The 14,761-nt window shown below is 39.3% G+C and overlaps 1 long non-coding RNA gene across 1 annotated transcript; it reads right to left on the bottom strand.

Annotated features, from left to right (window-relative positions):
• Positions 1–1,455: 1,455 nt before the first annotated feature.
• On the bottom strand, positions 1,456–4,432 carry LOC142827098 (uncharacterized). The gene is made up of 2 exons (XR_012901515.1): positions 4,176–4,432; positions 1,456–1,906 (listed from the first exon to the last, which is right to left on the bottom strand). It is a non-coding gene; the product is annotated as an uncharacterized LOC142827098 (long non-coding RNA).
• Between the last annotated feature and the right edge of the window lie 10,329 nt (positions 4,433–14,761).

Below are 14,761 nucleotides of genomic sequence, written 5' to 3'. Positions count from 1 at the left end.
TTTAAATCTCCCCCGCTTCATTAGCATAAAAATAGCTGCTGCTTTTTTCCGGCTCGGAGCTTTGCCGGAAAAAAGCGCTAGTGTAGACGCAGGTCTTTCGGAAAATAAAGCCTTTTCCGAAAGATACCTTATCCCTCATTTTAAGAGGGATCTTTCGGAAAAGGCTTTATTTTCCAAAAGATCCATGTCTAGACTAGCGCTTTTTTCTGGCAAAGCTCCGAGCCAGAAAAAAGCGTCAGCCATTTTTATGCTAATGAAGCGGGGGAGATTTAAATCCCCGCTTCATTTGCAATTGCGATATGTCTAATTTGCATCCCTTTTACGAAAAAGGGATGCAGTCTAGACACAGCCTCTGTGTATATCTGCATGCATCAGACTGAGAGGTCAGCTACTAGAGACTGCAGCTTGTTTTTCTCTCTTCTTTTTTCAAGCTCTTTTAGGGCAAAAGAGCATGGGATACCCCTTGAAGTGGGTTCAACTGTTCACCCTTGGGTTTTCTTAGGGGTAAAAATCACTTGATGGTGGCAGCGATACCTCAAAATCTGTGTATTGTGATTCTGAGGGGAATTTTTTTGTACCCAGTTCCTATAGAGGGAAAGAGGTTATTTTTTTTTCTTTTTTGGTTTGAGATCTTTGCGGGCCCCCATCTTCTGCACTCAGAGTGCCAGAGAGGGGAACAGCCCTGACACAGGCCACATGCTATGTTGATTTATTTCTGACACACTCACACCAATGAAAAAGGTTTAAATGAGAGAATATAGTTGCTTTTAGTGGCCTGCCAAGCATTTATATTTTAATAGTTCAGTAGAGTGAGCTTACCAATTGGACTGGACATAGCAGATTCACTCTAAAAATGGAACACGGCCTGAGCTCTTTTCTTAATTCTTCCCCTGCTCCACTATGTGACAATGGACGAATGTCACCCTTGCTGTGCCTCCAGCTGCACATCTACAACGGCAAAAGTTATTGACTAAAGAGAGTAGCTAAATTACTTCAGCAAAGAAGTTCATTTAAATGATCTGTAGACCCAGTTGTTTTCAAAGATCATTATTTTGGACACTTGTTTTCAATCTTATATCTTATTTTTCTGCTCACACATGCTGCTAAATCTGTTTTATGGAGAAACAGTAAGACTAATCTATTAGCAAATTCTGGGTTCAAACTTTGTCTTGAGAACTGGTGAATTAGTTAATAATAAGTATAACAACAGTCTAGATCCTCATCTGTCATAAACTGGCATAGCTTAGTTGTCTTCCATGGAACTATGCCCATTTGCACCAGCTAAAGAACTGGCCTACTGTGCATTACTGTCTGCAAGGCAGACGATGTAATTTATTAAAAGAGTATCTTCTCAGGCATATTCTTATCCAGGGCATGCATGTTCTAATGCTTTCATCGACAGCAATCTATATTACATCTGTACAATCAGATGAAGTTATATCGCCAAACTGATACGTTTTTGCTTGGGCATAAATTTGTTTAATGTATGTGAACTGGAGAATTACAGAAGAAAAAACAGCTTTGGTAAAATTAATGTACATAAGTTATGTGGCTATTGTGTTATTAAAACATATTATTTGTTCTTATTAGCATAGCTTTCTCACTTTGTCTTCCATCTCCTGATCCCATTAATATATTTAAAAAGCAATGGAACAGCAGTTTCCTTCAGGTAGAAAATGCTAATCTGCATCTGCTTTGTTGTTGTTGTCTGTTGTTTTTAAATGACAATCTCTGGCTCCATATGGAAGATCCATTTCCTGGATTGACTTCAGAACTGACTGCCCCTGCTTTGTGGAAATTAGGCACAGAAAAGCATCATTTGTCCAGTCTTGTGAAGAGCAGCATCCACTGGTGAACTTACAGAATGACATTTCCAATCAATTCCAGGAGCACAGAACATTCTGTCCTGCCATGGTAAAGGGAGGAAGAGAAGAGAGGGAATTGAAAGGTCAAGAAAATAAAGTGGTAGTACTCATCAGTCTTTCAGTCATCTTTATGAACATAACCCCCACCCAAAATAGATTAAAATAACCAGTCATGCCACTAAACATCTGGAGTTCACTCTCTTTTCTCCTTCCTCCTCCAGTCTACTTCCTTAATAGAATTCTCAGTGTCATGGATGTCACTGAGATTGTCAGCAAATAATCACCCTGGAAACAAAAGGAAATTAAATGCTACTAGTAACAAAATTGTGAATGTTATAGGCCCAATTCTGACCTCAGTTATACACATGCAACTCCCTTTTCAGTCAATTGAAGCTTCTGGAATACACTTTCCTTTAAGTTAGCAAAAGGCAGAATCAGACCCCGATCCTTCAAAAGCCTCTTTAATAACTAGAGTGCTCTTTCCAAAACTATTATGTTTCACAGTTAAATCAATTATAGTGTTAAGTGATGCTGCCACTAAAACAATGAAAAAAACTGCATCTGAGCTGTTTGTGTAGGAGCATACTTACACTGGACAAAATAAAATGAACTCTTTTTTTTTTTCTTTTAAAGAAATGGAATCAACACACATAAATTATAGAACAAATTTTCAGGCTTCAAGAAACAGCTATCACTTTGGATATGTTGGATCTATTCATTTTTCTCGGAGATGTACCAATTAAATGAATCTATGAAGAACTGAGTGGGAGGCCCTCGAGGTCATACTGGACATGTTTTCTCAGTTTGCCCACGCTGTGCTAAAAAGCTGTTGTCTGAGGCAGTAGCAGCAGAAAGAAAATGCATTAAAAAAGGCTCCTGTGAATTTATGAGAAGTGCATCACAAAGACAAATATTTCAGCCATGCAATTCCATTCGGCCTTTTCAGCTGTGTGTCCATAGCAAGTCAACGGCTAAATTGAAAAATCAATTCCAATTTAAATTATTGGAATAAAGAACACCAGGAGTCAGAGATAAAATGGCTTTGTTCTCTGAGATCCTTTTTAATTGGAAAGTTATTTCTTCAGGGTATTCTAATGGTTCTGAGGAAAGATTGCAAAATAAAGTTGATCGGCTGGGGGAAGGTTAATAGCTAATGTGCTTTTCTTGCTGAACAGCAGCCTCCTGCCTTTATGACAGCCCCCATCATATTTGGAAAGACCCATGATTTTAAATCATTTGGTACATGTAACTACAGTATTTTTCTCAGTCTCCAAAGAAATCATATTATGGATATTACCTTGGCATATTCATAGCATTTTAGCTAGCACTCCAATAAGATTTAGTTTGTTTGCCAATGTCTAAAGGTAATTTGTTTAAAACTTCTCTGATGTTCGGGGGGTTTAGTAAAAGAGACAACATGATAGTCCGAATATTGACACTGGTAAAGCTCTGCACATGCAACATAAGAAAAGCCTTTTCCCTTCAAAAAATATTTACACAGTGAATAATTCTCTAGGCGCAAAACCACAATAGAAACAGTTGAAAAGAAAGTCAAGCTATGAATAGGACTCCATAGAGGATTCTAGGACAGTGTGAGGAGTTAGAAGATAAAACTAGACATCTTTGGAAGAATATTACATATTAATAAACAATCATTATAAACTTGAAACTAAAGTATAGTAGAAAGGGGGAAAATGTCCCTATCCTGTAAGCCTTATGCCCACAGCCTAGAAATGTCATAGTTTAGTTATAACATCACAACAACCTTTGCTCTGTTGGCAGGAAACTGTTTAGGGCAGCTGTAGATTAGAAGCCTTAAATGGGTGTTTAATTTGAAATTAATAAAACAGCTATGGTATGTGTTAAGAAAAGTTACTGAGGTTTGCTTAGTATATTTAATTAGTGTAAAAGAGATAAATCTAGTTGCCATGTAATGAACTGAGAACTGCAGATATAGTAAATGTGTACTTACGTTCCTATTATTAATGCATTAAACTTGTGAGAATGTTTAGAAATTTAATTAGCATTTAATAAGATAGCTATAGCAAATTACAGTAGTTAGATGTTAAATGTAAATTAATATTTTTAGTATTTAATTGATATTAACTAATTAATTACTGTTTATTACATGGCAACTAGATTTATCTTTTATAGAGTTATTAAATCTAAATTAAAAGTGCTGTTTCACGAGGCCTATACTCAATTATATATATATATATATATATATATATATATATATATATATATATATATATATATATATATATATATATATATATATATATATTCTATAGGAATTTCATGGCTTACCTTCTTGAAGGAACTAGGATATATTTTATTAATTAAATCAAGACTAAAATTGTATTTCACATTTAGGGCATGTCTATACTACAGAGTTATTTTGAAATAACAAGTTAGGTATCCACATAGCAAGGAAGTTATTTTGGGCTTGCTATAGAGAAATAATAACCCTTAATTCTATGAGAAATAATGCCTATTTCGAAATAGGGTGAGTGTAGGTGCTCAGCTATGCTTATTTCAAAATAATTGGCCCCCAGGGTTTCTCATAGCTGCCCTGGTGGCCATTCTGTCAACAGTCCTCAGAACTCTCTCCTTCAGTCATAAAGGATCTGATGACAAAGGGTTCTGGGGTCGGCTGATCCCCATCTAGACTACTGTGCTGAGCCGACAATCAGCTGATTGGCACAGCGCGGTGGCCATTTTGATATAAATGAAGCAGCGTTTATTTAAATTGCCTCTTCATTTTGCTATGTCTAGTAAACTCATCTACATGGCTCCGTCGATGGAGCCATGTAGTCTAGACATACCCTTACCATGCCCACAAGCAAACAAAATCAGCAAAGAAATAAGAGAACATACAGACCAATAATCAAACCAAAAGCATTCCTGAACAAAAGGGTTACCTTGGAATCAATTTGCTATAGTAGTGGGGACTCTTTCTTTTTAATCTCTTATTGGTGTGTACACCAGGATTTCACAGTTACCAAGGCATATTCCTATAGCGCCCCTTGTAATTCTCTACCAAAACATTATACTTGTAGAAACAGAACTAGCAGAATCTTTTTAGGGGGATAAGGCAATATGCCATGTTTATTGTGAAGGCAGAATTCATGTACTATCCTTAGCTACTAAAGTTATCCCACACATACACACATTCATACACACAGTTCTACAGATGGAATATATAATTGCCAGCCTCTGTTGCTCATGCTATTCCACTGGCCAGATGGTCTAGACATGAGGAGAGCTGGGTCATGTCAGTGCACACTGATACTTCTGTAGGATGATTGCAGAACCGAAAGACCAATTCTATATTTTTGTTCTCATCTTTTTATATGTTTTTAGACGATATATCTTGTGCTGCCCCAAGGCACTGTATGACCATGAGTCACCAGTTATTCACAGATGAGACTTTGATCTTCTTTTCTTGATGAGTCTTTTGTCTCTGTTTCTTGGGTGGTTCTTTAGGAGGGCTTCTCTGCATTGTTCTTCAGCCATCAAGGTGGTGTTGGCAGCTGGTCTCCACACAGGCTGGCTTCAGGGACTGACTCCTTTACACACACACACACACACACACACACACACACACACACACACTTTTACATAGACACACACCTAACTTTAAACAGAGTTGAAGCAGTACAAAGTTTAAATGGGGTTTCAGTTTATATATATATATATATATATATATATATATATATATATATATATATATATAATTCCACCACCACCCCCCAAAAAAAATCAAAAACAGATTCTCCAAAAGCAATTCTTAACAAGTTACTAACAAATTAATCCAAATCCCATTAATAAAAATTGGGATGCAATTCGTGAGGTTATTACATAATGTCACATTGGTAGATATAATTTGTTAAAAGGGCATTTCATGCTGCAGCCCTACACTGTCCCAGAGTAAACTCTGGGCCATCCTGATGCCAACATTACATGTTAATCTTCTTTGTGTTTGCAAGATGTGTTCTAAGTTCTTCCTAGAACTAGTGGATTTGCCAGAGTCAATGGCTATGACATTCACAAAATGGTGGATATGGCTGGACGGTGATGGAGGTGGAATCCAAAGTTCAAATTAAAAAGTGGGTTTTTTTTGCATTGTTATTGATAATTTTACCATTACCATGTTCCCAATGGGACATGGTATTTCTGCATTGAGAGAACTCTGCCTGGGGCAAAAGGACATCAAATAATTCTGGCTGTCAACCCATTCCAGCACAACAAACACCATTTGGAACACACTGGACGGGGGTGGGGGGGAGCACTGCCTTCACATCCCACAGGGCCAGCCTTTTCCACAACTTAGAGCCATCCAGGAAAACTGTCAGGTTCCTGGGCAAAGGTAGCTGTGACTAATGACAGGACCTCAGTAGGAAGGAATAACCACTGGTTTTAATAATCTGGGTCAATAGTCAAGCCAAAGGGCAAACTCTGGAGACATCTGGAAATTAGGCTGAAGTATAGGGGTCAGTGTGGGTGTTCTGGCATTAGAGTGGGAGTCAAGATTCATGTCAGTATTGATACCAATACCAGGATTACAGAAATAGAGAATGTAGGTTGGTCCAGGAAGTTAGCTAATGAATTGCATTGTTACCTGGATGATCTCTGGAATGTCCCTTGGGTTTTTATAGTACAGGGGGAACTATCAGGTACCACAAGGCTTCTGTATATTGAACCACTTGAGTTGGGACTTCCTTTGGTCTCTGCCCTCAGGGAGTCATGGGTAGGAGAACATGAGCCGGTACAGATGCTGCTAGTTGTCAGTGTGGAAGTGTTTGTTACCTGGTTACTCCATAGTCCTCGTTTTGAAACTAGCTGGGCCTTCCAATGGCAGTAGTTAAATTGGATACATTTTCCATAAACCCATGTTGATGTGCATTAATTGCATTATTCCCTTTTAATTTATTATTAATTGATTTCATATAAACTGTGCCATTATTTTGCCCAGTACCAATAGCAGGCTTATAGATACATAATTAAGTGAATAATACTATTTTCCCATTTCTAAAATTTGGCACAACATTAGATTTGCTTCAGTCCTTTGGAACTTTCCCAGTGCTCCAAGACTTACTGAAAATCAACATTAATGATCCAACAAACTTTTCAGCTAGTTCTTTGTAAATTCTTGGATGCAATTTACCTGGACCTTCTGATAAAAAAATTAACTTTAGTAGCTCTTTCTTTAACATTCTGCAGTGACACTAACAGACTAGAAAAGGTGTCATTTATCAACATATAGTGAGATTGTATCATCTGTTATTTTTTCCCAAAAACAGAACAGAAATATTTATTAAACGTTCAGCTTTTTTTTTTGCATTGTTATTGATAATTTTACCATTTCCATCTAGAAATAGACCAGTACCAGGTACAGTTATATGCTATATAAATACTTAGTCTTCTTTAAAGCATTTGATTTAATCCTACAAGATATTCTGATAAAGTAATGAACACAATACAAAATCAATGTGGTCTACCTGAAATGGATTTAAAAACTAATTAACTGGTAGGACGCAAAAAAACAATTGTAAATGGGGAATCATTCTCCAATGGCAGTGTTTGTAATGGAGTTCAGCAGGATTCTGTTCTTAGCTCAATGATATTCAATATCTTTTTCAATGGTCTGGAAGAAAATACATAATTATGTCTAGTAAAATTTCTGGATGACACAAAATTGATGTAGTGGTAAATAATTATGAGGGCAGTCCAGTTATAAAAGCCCACCTGAATATCTTGGTATGGTTGTAACACAACCAAGTGTAAGATTATATACCTAGGGGAAAAGAATATCAGGTGGGTGACTGTGTCTTGTAATGCAGCCACACTGAAAACAACTTAGGGGTCCTGACAGATAGCCCACTGAATGTGAGTTTCCAGGACAATGTTTTAGTTTACACATTCCTTGGATCCATGAACGGGATTATCTAGCAGTAATCGGAAGGCAGTTATACTGCTAAAGGTGTCATCAGTGAGATCATTGCTAAATATAATGTGTCCAGGTTTTGTGTCCATACTTAACAAAAGAATGTTGAAAAATTGGAAAACATTCAGAAAACAACTACAAAAATGATTCAAGGTCTGGAAAATCCACTCTATACTGAAAGACTTAAAAAGCTCAATCTACTTAGTTTAAACAAGATAACATTAGGATGTGTCTTGATCATAGTTTACAAATACATACATGAAAAAAGATTTCTGATACTACATGTGCCTCAGTTCTAGGAGAAAAAGGCCTGATAAGATCCAATAATTGGTTCCAATGGTTAGAAGCTGAAGCTAGACAAATTCAGACATGAAATAAGGTACAAATGTGTCATGCAGAAGGTCACATTAGATGGTCATATAAGACTTTTCTGTCTTTAAAAGATATAATCTATGAGGCTGGTGAGAAGCCAGCCCCTAAAAGAGGTCTCTGTTGAAGATAGAGAGCAATGCTGAGAACTGAACATGCTCACAGATTGCATATTCAGAACTTTTAAAAACAGAATTAGAGTAGTCCTAAATAATAAGTGTTCTGACACAGGAAGGCTAAGTTGGAGGAAGCTGAGAGGCAGCAGCTGGGTTTTCAAGAATGCTGCACCCTTTGAGTGAAGAGGAAAGGGCAGCAGAATTTGTGATCCAGTGAGGGGGGTGCTAGAGGATAACAGGGAAGAAAGGTCATGTGTCCTGGCCAAATAAGGTGCAAGGGAGATCATCAGGAGATTCTGATAATGAGGATGTAGACAACAGAGAAGCAGGCAGCTGCTTGTTCATGTTCAGGAGCAGTAGGCAAGGAATTATGGGACTTACAGTAGAAAAGAAAATGTACTTATTATGGGAGGACAAAAAGACCCAAATTGTTTAGTGATTTTATTTTGGGAAATTAGAAATGATTGTGTGTGCATCAGGGAGTGGGAGTAGACGTCAGATTTTATTTTTTCCCCTGAGGAATTAAAGGGCATGTCCAATTGCCATCCCTAATCACACATATGCCCCTTCCTTATTTGGGCACCAACTCCCACTCTTAGTGTATGAAAACTCATTTTCACACAAAAATTTGAACTTGTGAACATTAAGAAAGCTGTGGGAAAAGGATAAGCCTCCATAGAATCTGCTTGAGGGAGGAAACAGTAAAGAAAAAGCTCTGAATTCTTTCCTTACAGCTGCCACTTATTGGCCTTAATATATCTCTTGCAATTGAATATGAGAGTACTGTTGTGTTTTGTGAATAAAATTTATTGCACCAATATGTTGAGTTCAAGTGTCTTATGACATTAACATTTATTTCTATCACATTTTTTTAAAATATTTCCTTATTGGTAAGGACTATGTCTTCTAAATGGATTCCCAGCTCTACATTGTCCTCTACACACTCCAGTGAAGGAATCTCTTTGATAATTTAGCAATATTTTCACATAATGGTTGGCTATATAGTTAAAGTTTTCCATTACACTGTGCCTTGAAATTTCAAGATGCATGACGTAGGTTGAACCTTGCAAAACCGGGACTCTCTGATCCAGCAACATCCGTGGTCCGGCAGAACCATGGATGTCCCTGGACCAGGAAGTCCTGGCTAGGATCCCAGTGGCAAGAGAGCTGGAAGCTGGGAGCCTGCTGGACTAGGACCCCAGCGGAGCTGGTGGCAGAGGGGCTAGGACCAGGGCCGGATCCCCAGTAGTATAGCCAGGGCCACAGCATCCCCAGCAGCAGAGCTGGGGATGCGGCAGCCGTAGCAACCCCACTAGCATGGCTGGGGCTGGGTACCTGGCAACCCAGGTTGCTAGAGCTACAGCAGCATGATAGACCTATGGGGGAGCAGCTGGAGCTGGCAGTGTAGAGGGTCAGTTGGCTGGGTAGAGGGGAGTGGTAGCAGGGGACATCCCCTGGTTCGGCAAATTTCTTTATTTGGGACTATTCAGAAACCAAGGATGCCGGACCACAAAGATCCAATCTGTAATTGGTCAATGAATTTTTTATTCTTGTTCCAACCTTAAAGGTCCAAAGCAGATGCTAGTGTGGTTTCATTTATTTCACAGATATTGTTCGTGTTTCATTAACAAATTGCCCTCACTGGTTTGGTAAATATTTTAGATCTATAGAACCTAAATGCAGAAAAGATGTAAGTGGTATTTTCAGTTACATGTTGGTAAATGGGTACCATCTGTCCATGTACAAGTGAAAGCTCATCCAGTCGAGGACTTCTAAGCATCCTTTTCTTTGGATGATTATATGTGCTTGGACCAAGTAGTATAGTACATAGCTATAAATTACACAAGAGGAATCCAAGTTTTCAAGTTAGGCTCCTGCATCTGCTTTTCTTTCCATTGCCTTTTTCTTCCATTTCCTGACCTGAACTAAATCTCATTGAATTTAATGGAAATATTCCCACAGAACATTTCATGGTCTTTGGGATCTGGGCCTATCGGGGAGCCTGAACCTAATCCTACAGTTTTGAAATGCAAAAAGACTGTGAGTAAGGTTTCCAATACAGGGCTCCTATTGTCAATTAAGTTAGTGTATAGATTGACATTTACTTCAGTGGAAATAGAATGATGCACAAAATTGGTTTGAAGGGCTAATCATGTGTCAAAATGGGTTATAGCATGTCTTTTTCTGCCTCCTATGAAACACATTGCTCCCACTTGCAAAGACAGAATTTATACATTTGAGTTGTTTCTTAATTATGGTCTCCTGCTTCTAATAATATGTACTAAGATGCTTCATCAGTGCATTGTATATTTTTCTTGTTTCAAGAGTTTAATTGGTAAAAAATAATTTCAAACATGTCAGAACTGAAGCTTTAAGTGATTTAAAGTAAATTCTTTAATGGCTTTCTGTGTTGCATCACTATCAATTTAGAGTCCTAGCTTTGGACATGACAATCCCACATGAACCAGCGTACAGTTAGGCTAGGTTGGCACCACAGAGTTTTTGTGCAAAAACGGACGTTTTTCCACAAAAACTCACAAAGAATCCACAGCTCAAGTCCATTTTTGCACAAGTAAAATGAAAGAACAGAGGGATTTTTCCTGTGTAGGTATTCCTCCTTCTATGAGGAATAACTCCTTTTGCGCAAGAACTCTTGCGCAAAAAGGTGTGTGTGGACAGGGAACAGGGGAGTTTTGCGCAAAAAGAGGAAATCGAAAAAAGGCCAGCTGCGCTAATGGCCATTCTGTAAATAGCAATCAGAGTTTCCTTTTGGAGAGCATTCATGCAGTCTGGATGCTCTATTGCACAAAAGTGCATTGCTTTTTCAATGTGCTTTTGCAGTGTGGACATGCTCTTGCGCAAGAAGGTTTTGAGGAAGATCTCTTCCACAAAAAGTTTCTTGCGCAAGAAGCCTGTAGTGTAGGCATAGTCTTACTGTGTATTCTTTAATACAATATATTAATAATCCTAAAGCAATATGACACAAATGTATAGCACTCACTACTAGCTGTAAGTAACACCGAAACAATGAATTGTAGACGCCCTATGAAGTGTTTTCCCTCCATCTGTCTCCATTTTATACCTCATGGTTTTCTGCATGGTCTGTTACAAATTTAATCTCTTGATGCATGCAAGTAACTCTGTGTTAAAGTTAGGAGGACTTAGATTTACATATGTGCACTGAGTGGAATATTTTATTCTTCTCTACAGGATTATAAATTCTAAGTATAGGTTTGATTTTTTGTTGTTGCTAGCAAAAAACAAAAGTAGCCAAACAAGTAGTTTTTTGATTGATAATACATTAGAATTCATAGTTTGTGTAATCTTATATCTACTATTAAACATAAAGGTTACTCTTAAACAAGTTTAACATGCTTATGCTAGGGCACAGTTTGTAGTACTTGCTCTCGCAGAAAGAAACTGCCAAAACACCTGCTAGTGCTGATCAAATTGAAAATATCATTGCAAGCACAGTAATTAACAGCTAGTTTCCAGAACTTGACATTCTGAGCAAGTGTCATTCCCTTGGTTATTACAGATGGAATTAGAGTAGCCTTTCACTGTCATTCTGATATATACCACTGGAGCACTGCTGAAAAAAAAAAAGTCCCATTCACTCACAAGGATTTAAACGTCTATTGAATTCCATCTCTTTCTATCATCTTCAGAAAATGGATACCCATCTCAAAAGGTCTCTGTTCTGTGTGCACTGGATGGATTTAATATTTCAATATTTTTCACCTTTGAAAAAGTGTGTGTATCGCTCTGTGTTAAATATGTGAAGTCTTTCTGTCACAATGTTTACAAAGCTTTCTTTAGGCTCAAATGTTTTATTTGTGGCTTTGTGAAATGTATCTTATCGGTAAATTTCCATATGATCATTCACTTAAAAGAATACCAGTGAAAACTGAAATCAACCTTTCATTCTGGAAAGTAGAATTTTGTTCATCAGTCATGCAATAAACTAGTTAATGTGTGTGGAAATCAATGCCGCTCTGTACTTGATTAATCCAGATTTCTCAGATATTTGTCATATGTCCAAATAGCAAATAGACCTTAGGACAAATGATAGGGGCCTGTCTTTTGACACACTGGGTTTTTCCATTCTCACTGTTCAGAAACCCAATGTTAAAGTGGTACGAATCCAACTACAGTATCTTTATGGATGTGTCACAATAGTAATTATTACCAATTACGTAGTACACAGGATAAGCATGACACCAGTGTGAAAGCTGTCATGTGGAGCCTGATTTAAAGCATTTTGATTGACTTCAGGAACTTTGGACCAAACTTTTCAGGAGGACACCCGCAGCACTTGAATATGCCCTATACATGAACGGGACTTCCACTTTAAAGCAGAGGTTTAATGGGTCAGCTCAGGATGACAATGGGTTTTCCCATCCTTAAGCCGTTTGGCTAAACACACCAAATTGGACCTATTGTTTGGGTCAGGATACATTGAGCATTTGGAAATCATATCAGCTCACAGTCTGTAGTATGAGGTCAGAATGAAACACTCTTTTCAGGGCGGGGAAAGAGTTTAAATGGTCCACCCTCAGAGGATAGAGAAACCAGGAGGGCATTGAGTGAGAATAAGTGTCCTTTTCCTGCCTTTATCCTCAAAGGTCGCTATTTGTGACCCATGATCCTCTTAATGCAGGCTGGCAAAAGAGCACAGATAGCGCATAGAGAACCCAGGTCTGAATCTAGCATGTACATTCTAGTTTACCCAGAAGGGACCTGTGAGGACTTATAAAAGTTTGTCATACTGATACTCATAATCATTATATGTAAATGTAAGCAGGGGCTAAACTACTGCTTGCTATCAGCCAGCTTAAAGAGCTGCACTGGAGGTGCGTGTGCTTACTCAAATTGTTTAGCTCTGCAAGATACTTAACTGTTAACTGTTTATATGTAAATACAGCTCATGCCAGGATGGGGAAGGAATCTGAGGTGTGGTTATGTAAATCCAATTCAGCCAGGGCTGATGGAAGATCAGTGTTGAAATGGAATGTGATGTATAGTAACTGATTTGGGCTGTTGTAGGGGTCACAAATCAAGCAACTCCTAAATGTGGGAACTGTAAAATATGACACCAGTGCTTGCAGAAGAGACACCATCATTGTAAGAGGTCTCAGATGAACAAGCCTCTCCCTTCCAGAGTTGGGTGTACTGAGCTTGAGAGGAAGAGCTTGAGCTAGCCTGCATCTTGCCTGCCAGGTGTGAGCTATAAGACTGGTTCAATATGCTTCTTTCCATTCTGTTTTAAGGATAGACCTAAAGCAGACTCCATCAGGAGTCCTTTTACTATTCCAGTGGAAGCTGGAATCTTTTGCCAGCCTAGGTGATGGCTAAAGAGTTGAAATTACAAAGAGCTGAAGTCACTGGTTTGGCCTGGAACCAGACTCATTGCAGATGGTGGGAACAATTGGTGGGAGGCCAGCGGAGCGGCTGGCAGGAACGTCAGGTGGCCGGTAGGAGCGGCGGCAGGCAGCCAGTGGAGCGGCTGGCGGGAACGTTTGGCAGGCAGCCAATGGAGCAGCCGGCGGGAACGACTGGCAGGCAGCCAGTGGAGTGGCTGGTGGGAATGACCGGTGGGTGGCAGGGGCAGCACACAGGTGGCATCACATCAGGCTCTATGAAGGAAGTCATCAGGGTGATGTATCTGGGTCCGCATTGACTGGACAGAGCTGTAAGTGGGGTGTTTGAAGTGGGGTATGGGAAAAGTTTGAGTAAGTGAATGGAACCGTTACCTTGTTGGACTAGTGAACCTGAGAGGCCAAAGACATTGCTCAATCCATTTGAACTGGGACAGTTTCTCGTGAGGAGTTATGAACTCTGTTCATGGTATTTTCCCAAATTAATGCCATATCACTTTTCTCTCTTTCATTAAAAGTGTATTTTCTACACTCAGACTCTGTGCTTGTGAGTGGGGAAGCATTGCCTCTCAGAGGCTCCCAGGGGTGTAAGAATTTCCCAGGCTACTGGATGGGGGCTCGAGCCTGTTCTGTGTGAGATGGACCCCTAGCTTTTGAACCTGGCCCTGGTTGCTGCCGGCCCTACCCGGAAGAAGGGTTCTTTTAAGATATTAAAGGAGTTGTGTATATGTGGTGGAAAAATTTACAGCCTCACTCTAGAACCCAACCCCCCATTTGGAGACTTCACCTCTCCCATGTCCAACTCCCTGCCTCAACACGCATCCCTCCTGCACTCTGAACAGTGTGACAAACATTTTGGTCCCATCCCTAGAGGGCCTCTCAGTTGGGGGAGGGAAAAGATGTGGGCTGGGGGCGGAGCAAGGGTGGGGAAGAGGTGGAGAGAGCATGAAGCAGAGGATGGGAGGAAGGGGCATGAATGGGGCAGATCAGGGGTGGGGGAGGAAGAGCCTGGTATGAAAGGGTTATCCTTACTCTTTCCTGGACTGGGGATGGTCACATGACTGGTGGCTCCCCTACCTCCCT

The sequence above is a fragment of the Pelodiscus sinensis genome, chromosome 1 (assembly GCF_049634645.1).
Source record: "Pelodiscus sinensis isolate JC-2024 chromosome 1, ASM4963464v1, whole genome shotgun sequence".
Lineage (NCBI taxonomy): Eukaryota > Metazoa > Chordata > Testudines > Trionychidae > Pelodiscus > Pelodiscus sinensis.
Note: the sequence above shows the minus strand (reverse complement) of the source record. Positions and strands in the feature narration are given on the sequence as shown.